The sequence below is a fragment of the Bidens hawaiensis genome, unplaced genomic scaffold (assembly GCF_021521415.1).
Source record: "Bidens hawaiensis isolate Kalapana, Puna unplaced genomic scaffold, B.hawaiensis_p1.1 tig00049273_1, whole genome shotgun sequence".
In the NCBI taxonomy this organism is placed as follows: domain Eukaryota; kingdom Viridiplantae; phylum Streptophyta; class Magnoliopsida; order Asterales; family Asteraceae; genus Bidens; species Bidens hawaiensis.
In genome coordinates, this window is record NW_027498833.1 from 68,884 (window position 1) to 77,711 (window position 8,828).

General features: G+C 37.8%; 2 pseudogenes across 2 annotated transcripts; both read left to right on the top strand.

Moving 5' to 3' along the window:
• The first annotated feature begins 206 nt into the window (after nucleotides 1-206).
• On the top strand, nucleotides 207-3,309 carry LOC143597964 (uncharacterized; annotated as a pseudogene). Its single transcript, XR_013147020.1, has 2 exons — nucleotides 207-2,857; nucleotides 2,940-3,309. The product of XR_013147020.1 is annotated as an uncharacterized LOC143597964 (transcript).
• A 1,671-nt stretch (nucleotides 3,310-4,980) lies between these two features.
• On the top strand, nucleotides 4,981-8,238 carry LOC143597963 (receptor kinase-like protein Xa21; annotated as a pseudogene). The gene is made up of 2 exons (XR_013147019.1): nucleotides 4,981-7,645; nucleotides 7,729-8,238. The product of XR_013147019.1 is annotated as a receptor kinase-like protein Xa21 (transcript).
• Nucleotides 8,239-8,828: the final 590 nt, after the last annotated feature.

Genomic DNA, 8,828 nt, shown 5'->3' on the forward strand with positions numbered 1-8,828 from the left:
TAATAATACTTCTAGAATTGATGTAAAAGACATTGGCTTGATTAACATGTGGAGAGAAGATGGCAGGCAGCAACCAAGTGGTCCATTAAATCCTGGTTGAGTGGCTGCTGCACTCTATTCAATATTGCGGATAGCCGTGGCTTCACTAATCACTATTCGGTATGCTTAACTGTGACTATAAGTTGATTAAGTTCAGTTCCAAAAATGAACTCAAAGCAACCGATATTTTGCTTACCATCTTCCTTTCATATGACTTTCCAATTTTCTAGGTTTATTTTACTTTTTACTATCGTCACCGTCTCGGCTTCCTTTGGTGGAAACGAGACCGATCACATGGCTTTATTGTCATTTAAGAAGATGATCTCCCAAGATCCCAATGGAGCTCTAAGCTCATGGAACGCTTCTTTCAATCACTGTGATTGGATTGGCGTTACATGTGGGAAGCGACACATAAGAGTTACCAGTGTGCGGGTGATCTCACAAGGCCTGAAAGGCTCGTTGTCTCCTCATGTGGGGAACCTCAGTTTCCTTCGTGAGTTTCAGCTCTCTAACAACAGTTTTGAAGGAAGCATCCCTCATGAACTCGGACGTTTGTCTAGGTTACGTCTCCTCAATCTTGGCTATAACAAATTCATTGGATTCATTCCAACTAACTTGTCTGGTAGTTCTAATCTTAAAGGGCTTGATCTTTGTGACAACATGCTAGTTGGAAGCATACCGAAAGAAATCGGGTTCCTCTCAAAACTAACTCAACTTTTATTGTGTCAATAACTTAACAGGTGGAATCCCACCTATCCTGGGGAATATTACATCAATGCAAAGATTCCATATTGATGCAAATCCGTTGGGTGGCGGCATTCCACACGCCTTAGGCGATTGGAAAAACTTAAAGAGAATTTTACTCGGGAGCCTGTAACTACATGGATCCATCCCTCGTTCCATTTATAACCTCTCACTCTTAACTTATTTTTCCTCACCTGATAACCAGCATACTGGTAGTCTTCCTCAAGCCATAGGCGCAATGCTTCCTCATCTTATCTTCCTTCAGTTAAGGACTAACCACCTGACCGGAGCTCTTCCCCCCTCCATATCTAACTGTTCGAATTTAAGTCATCTTGAAATGGCTCAAAACAACTTTAGTGGGAAGTTGACAATCAACTTTTCAAAACTAAGAGATCTGTATTATTTAAACCTTAATGAAAACAACTTCTATGGACATGGAGAATTTGATAAAATGAAGTTCATTGATTCTCTAAGTAACTGCACCCAATTAATGAAGTTGATTCTTATTGATTGCAATTTTCAAGGAATGCTCCCAAAATCAATCGGTAATCTTTCTGGTCAACTCAATTCTTTATATTTATCAGAAAATCAGTTAAATGGAAACCTCCCTTCAAGTATAGGTAATCTAGTTGGCTTAACCAATTTACAACTAGGAAATAACCAATTCAATGAAAGAATCCCCTCAAGCATTGGTATGCTTCAAAAGCTACAGGCAGCAGGTCTAGGCAGAAACCGGTTTACAGGGCCCATCCCAGACACCATCGGGAACTTATCATTGTTGAATGCTCTTGATTTAATTTCCAACAGATTGGAAGGGTATATACCGTTAAGTCTGGGAAATTGCCATCACCTATATGAGTTGTACCTTAGAGACAATAAATTAAGTGGAAAGATACCTAAACTGCTTCTTCAACTTCCATCTTTGTCAATAGCATTAGATCTTTCCAGGAACATGTTGTCTGGTTCGCTTCCAACAGAGGTTGGAGAACTCAAGAGGTTGAGTAATCTGGATTTATCATATAATAAATTATCAGGTAGCATTCCCACTAGCCTTGGTGGTTGCACTAGCCTTTCGTTGTTATACCTAAATGACAACTTATTTCAAGGCGTGATACCACAATCTCTAAGTTCCTTGAGAGGAGTAGTCTGGCTTGATCTATCACGTAATAACTTATCTGGTCAAATACCACAATTCTTGGAGCACTTTTTGTTAGAATATTTGAACCTATCCTTTAATGATTTTGTTGGTGAAGCACCCGTTTTAGGAGTGTTTGCCAATGCAAAAGCATTCTCCGTTTCAGGGAATAGGAGGCTTTGTGGTGGCTTGCTTTACCCAAATGCAAGGAGACAAAGAAACATAAAAAGTGGTATACTCTGTTGGTGATAATAATTTTTATTGCATTTGCGCTTCTCACCATAATATCTTTAGTGTATGTTTGGCCTAAGAAGAAGAGAAAGAGCCAGCCTTCTCAATCATTGACCACGAACGAAAGATTCCTAAAAGTTTCATACAATCAGCTTACTAGGGCTACTAATGGATTCTCCGAAGCCAATTTAATTGGCAGGGGTGGATTTAGTTCTGTTTATAAAGGAATACTAGATAATGAAGACGGATTTGTGGCAATTAAAGTTTTACATCTTCAAATTCAAGGAGCTCATAGAAGCTTTGATGCGGAGTGTGAAGCATGGCGGAGTATTCGACACAGAAATATGTTGAAGATAATAACTTCATGTTCAAGTGTTGATTTTCAAGGCAATGATTTCAAGGCTTTGGTTTACGAGTACATGCCCAACGGGAGTCTAAATGATTGGTTGCATTTAAGTACACATAAACACCGACTAGACCTTATCCAAAGAATAAATATCCTTATCGATGTCACATGCGCACTTGATTATCTTCATAATCATTGCGAAACGACTGTCGTCCATGGAGATTTGAAGCCTAGCAATATTCTACTTGACGAAGACATGGTGGCCCATGTTGGAGACTTTGGTCCATCCAAATTTCTTGGAACAGACTCAAATCGAAGCAACTCAATAAAATTTAGAGGAACCATTGGGTATGTACCTCCAGGTAAACTCATGTATTCTAGAATGTCCGTGTTTATTTACACTCACTATTACCTTTCTCATATTAGAATGCTTATATGTTGCAGAGTATGGTCTTGGGAATGAGATGACATGTAGTGGTGACGTCTACAGCTTTGGAGTATTATTGTTGGAGGTCATGATAGGGAAAAGACCTACAGACGATATGTTTAACAATGGCCTTAGCCTTCAAAAGTTTGCATCCCTGGCCTTGCCGGACCATGTGACGAATGTTATTGATGGCGGCCTTATAAATTACCCTATGACGCAATAGCCATGCAAACTAACACATCAAATACACAGAAGACAAAGGAATGTATGGCTTCAATTGTGAGTATTGGAGTATCATGCTCGGTGGATTCCCCACCTCAACGAATGAATATCAAAGACGTTGCCCACCAGTTGCAAAGTATTATGGCTACCTTTCAAAATGTTTGAGATGCAATCTCCTTTTACTTGAATGGAAATAAAGATAGACCGGTATATATATATATATATATATATATATATATATATATATATTTTTGGGTAGATACACGATCGCTCTTGCTTGCACATCTAATTTGTTTCCCCTTCTAATTCTTCTGTAGGCACCGAGCATTGTTTTCTTTTGTTTGAGGTGCTGATCATGCACGTTGTGGCTAAATCATGGGTTGACCCATTAATAAACGGTGGGATCCTACCCACCGGCTTTGAATTTGAATTATTTGGTATTTATGTACTTGTATTTGCTTATTATTCTGTATGGATGGTTGGTTATGTATTTGTTTTAAGTTAAACCTTAATTTGTTCACGCAATTTTTGATCAACAAATAATTGATGTGTTTGAAACGTATTTTAAAGATGCTTTAAGTCCTAAATTATTGAGAGATGGTTTAATTACTCTCTCTCTGATTTTTTTTTTTTTTTTTTGCACATAATCATTCATAATTGGTGTCTGGTTGTAAAAGTTGAATGCTATGTTTTGAGATATAAAAAACCGGCCACTTACGGGTATTTGTTGTTAAACTGTGAGGAGGATTGTTGTAATCGGTGTTGGGCTTCGTTGAATAAGGTAATAGGGCGAGACGACGTTTGTTACAATTTTTTTTCTTTTACATTTTAGTTATCTAACCTTTTTTTATTAGTTTTTTTTTATTTTTGATCTTTATATCTTGTTCATTTTTTTTTGATTTTTTTTGTTTTAATTTTTATTTGATTTAATGTTGGATTTAGTTCAAGTATCGTCACAAACCTAACCCATATCGATCGAATTCGTGTCGACCTACATCCGCATATCAATACCGTGCCATCATTTTTTTTTCCTAAATATGTTACATTTTGGTATTTTGGCATTCAATTTTAATTTTTGAGTTTAGTTATGGTATCGTCACCGAACCGAATTTGAGTCGACTCGCAACCTCAACGAGCGGGTCTCACCAATCCAAATAGACGGAGCTGGAGTTAAAATCCACCAAAACCAAAATTTGTTCGGATCCATGATTTGGATTTTGAAAGAAACACGGATCCGGATCCATAGTTCGGAGCCAAACTGATTCAATCGTTTATTGACCTAAAACTCATGTCTAATTCATCGAATTCACAATTGACTGTATATACAGTAGTCATGCACACCAACTGTTTGCTTAAATGTCTGTGCTGATATTCAAACATTTAAACGCATTTGTCCATTTCGTAAACCAGTTTCAGCTATGTGTTTAAGTTGGCTTTACCCAGAGCAACGCACGGGTACTGTTTAAGCTGGCTTTACCCGCAGCAACGCGCTGGATACTGTAACTAGTTTTGAATCAAAGTTGGTGACTCTTTTCTAAAAATTGCAGAAAAGAGGTTACACCATGAAAAGTGCCATTCTAATATAACGAAATTATAATAAAACTTCTAGAACTGATGTAAAAGGCATTGGCTTGATTAACATGTGGAGTCAGGTGCTAGTCAACAAAGCAGAGAAGATGACAGGCAGCAACCGAGTGGTCCATTAACTCCTGGTTGAGTGGCTGGTGCACTCTATTCAATTAAGCGGATAGCTTTCGCATCACTAGCTAGTTACAATGCGCGCATAAAACTGGATATAAAAGGCTGACTAGTATACTTTGTGATTATAAGTTCAGTTCCAAAAATGAGCTCAAAGCAACCGAAAATTTGCTTACCATCTTCCTTTCATGTTACTTTCCTCTTTTCTTGGTTTATCATACTTTTTACTATTGTCACCATCTCGGCTTCCTTTGGTGGAAATGAGACTGATCACATGGCTTTATTGTCATTTAAGAAGATGATCTCGCAAGATCCTTATGGAGTTCTAAGCCTGTGGAATGCCTCTTTCCATTTTTGTGATTGGAGTGGTGTTTCATGCGGGAAGCTACACAGGAGAGTGACTCGTGTACGGCTGATCTCACTAGGCCTGAAAGGCTCATTGTCTCCTCATGTAGGGAACCTCAGCTTCCTTCGTGCGTTTTGGCTCTATAACAACAGCTTTGAAGGAAGCATCCCTCATGAACTTGGACGCTTGTCCAGGTTACGTTTACTCGATCTTGGATTCAACAAATTCAATGGACTCATTCCAACTAACTTGTCTAGTTGTTCTCATCTTGAAAAAGTTGCTCTTAAGCATAACATGCTAGTTGGAAGCATACCTAAAGAGATTGGTTTCCTCTCGAAACTAACTCTACTTTCACTAGGTTTTAATAACTTAACAGGTGGAATCCCTCCTTTCCTGGGGAATATGACGTCAATGGAAGTCTTCTCTATTAGCAAATCCGTTGGGTAGGAGCATTCCACACACCTTAGGCAATTGGAAAAGCTTAAGAGAATTTTACTCGGGAGCCTGCAACTTACATGGATCCATTCCTCATTCTATTTACAACCGCTCACTCCTAACTTATTTTTCCTTAGCTGAGAATCAGCTTATCGGTAGTCTTCCTCAAGCCATCGGTTCAATGCTTCCTCATATTATCTACCTTCAGCTGCGGAATAACAATCTGACTGGACTTCTTCCACCCTCTATATCTAACTGTTCGAAATTACAGTATCTTGAAATGAGTGATAACAAATTTAGTGGGAAGCTGACAATCGACTTTTCAATACTAAGAAATCTTTCTCATATAATACTGAACAGTAACAGCCTCTCTGGACACGGAGAAGCTGATGAAATGACGTTTATAGATTCTCTGAATAACTGCAGCAAATTAATTGATTTGTCACTTATGAATTGCTACTTTCAAGGAATTCTGCCAAAATCAATCGGTAATCTTTCTAATCAGCTAAATACTTTATATTTAAATGAAAATCAGTTATATGGAGACATCCCTTCAAGTATAGGTAATCTAGTTGGCTTGACGGATTTAGAACTAGGAGACAACCGATTCATTGGAAAAATTCCCTCAACCATTGGTATGCTTCGAAGGCTACAGTTTGTGAGCCTAAGCATAAACCAAATTGCAGGGACAATCCCATACACCATTGGGAACTTATCCTTGCTAATTAATCTATATTTAGATTCCAACAGATTGAAAGGGCATATACCTTTTAGTTTGGGGAATTGTCATCAACTATCTGAGTTGTACCTTGCCCACAATAAACTTAGTGGCAGAATACCTAAACATCTTCTTCAACTTCCATCTCTGTCAATAGCATTAGATTTATCCCACAACATGTTATCTGGTTCACTTCCAACAGAGATTGGAGAACTCAAGTTGTTGAATAATTTGAATTTATCTCACAATAAATTATTTGGTAGCATTCCTACTAGCCTTGGTGGTTGCACTAGCCTTTTTTCCTTATCCCTAAAAGGCAACTTATTTCAAGGCATAATACCACCATCACTAAGTTCCTTGAGAGGAGTTTCCAAACTCGATCTTTCTCATAACAACTTATCTGGTCAAATACCACGATTCTTTTAAACTTTTTCATTAGAATATTTGGACCTCTCCTTCAATGATTTTGTCGGAGAAGTACCAGTTTTAGGAGTGTTCGCCAATGCAAACGCATTTTTGGTTTCAGGGAACAATAGGCTTTGTGGTGGCTTGGTTAAACTTGGGTTACCTGGATGCAAAGAGACTAAGAAACATAAAAACGGTTTACTCTGTTGGTGATGGTCATTTTACTTTCATCTGCGCTTTTCACCATATTATGTTTACTGTATTTTGGCGCAAAAAGAAAAGCAAGAGCCAACTGTCTCAATCATTGACGAACAAAAGATTCTTGAGAGTTTCATACAATCAACTTGCTAGGGCTACTAATGGATTCTCCGAGGCCACTTTAATTGGCAGGGGCGGCTTTAGCTTTGTTTATAAAGGAATCCTTGATAATGATTTTGGATTGGTTGCAATCAAAGTTTTACGTCTTCAAATTCAAGGAGCTTATAAAAGCTTTGATGCGGAGTGTGATGCATGGCGGAGTATTCGGCACCGAAATTTGTTGAAGATAATAACTTCATGTTCAAGTGTTGATTTTAAAGGGAATGATTTCAAAGCTTTGGTTTATGAGTACATGCCCAACGGGAGTTTAAATGATTGGTTGCATTCAACCACACGTACACATCGACTAGACCTTCTTCAAAGAATAAGTATTCTTATAGATGTTGCATGCGCACTTGATTATCTTCATAATCACTGCCTAAAAACTATTGTCCATGGGAATTTGAAACCTAGAAATATTCTACTTGATGAAGACATGGTGGCCCATGTTGGAGACTTTGGTTTATCCAAATTTCTTGGAACGGGCTCAAATCAAAGCAGCTCAATAGGATTTAGAGGAACCATTGGGTATGCACCTCCAGGTAAAACTCGTGTATTCTAGAATGCCCGTATATATTTACACTCATTATTACCTTTCTCGTATTAAAATGCTTATATGTTGCAGAGTATGGTCTCGGGAGTGAGATGACATGTAGCGGGGATGCCTATAGCTTTGGAGTATTGTTTTTGGAGGCCATGACAGGGAAAAGACCCACAGATGACATGTTTAAAAATGGCCTTAGCCTTCATAAGTTTGCATGCATGGCCTTGCCGAACCACGTGACAAATGTTATTGATGGTGACCTTATGAATTACCATCAAGATGATGCAATGACCATGCAAACTAACACACCAAAAGCACGAAAAACAGAGGAATGTATGGCTTCAATTGTGAATATTGGAGTATCATGCTCGGTGGATTCCCCACCACAACGGATGAACATCAGAGACGCTGCTAACCATTTGCAAAGTATTATGGCTACCCTTCAAAATGTTTGAGATGCAGTCTCCTTTTACTTAAGTGGAGATAATGATAGTCAGGTATACATTAGATTCAAGATCTATCTTGCCCGTACATCTAATTCGTTTCCCCTTCTATTTCTTTTGTAGGCACCGAGCATTGTTTTCTTCTGTTTGAGGTGTTGATCGTGTCTTGGGGCTAAATCATTAATAAAGGGTGGGATTCTACCTGCCAGACTTGAATTTGAATCACTTTGTTATTATGTCTTGTATGTGTGTTGTTGTATATGGATGAATTGGTTGTGTTTGGATTCTTCAGCAATTGCATCTTAGAATCTTTTGGTTGTTCTTAATTTCTTGTTATTCTACTGTGTAACTATTTCTCATTTGAACAAGTATTTGATCGTGTTCTTATTCAAATCAAATATTTGGGTTTAATTATTACAATTTTAGGGTGGGAATAAATTCAATATCATTTGTGACAATTACTTCTGTCAACTTTTTTGGGAATGTAAGAATGTAATGAATAGAGCCTTTTACAACAATAGTATATTAGTTGTAATGTATGGGCTGCAATGAATTGGGCTGAAAAACTATATCATTTGTCATGCACACCAACTGTTTTTTTAAATGCTTGTGTCCGTTTCATGAACTCACAGAAGTTATGTTTATGAGATAATGTTAATTTTAATCATTTTCTTGAACCATGCATTTATTTAACAAGAAAAACTAAACAAGTTAATACATTCCCTGACCTGTTCGATT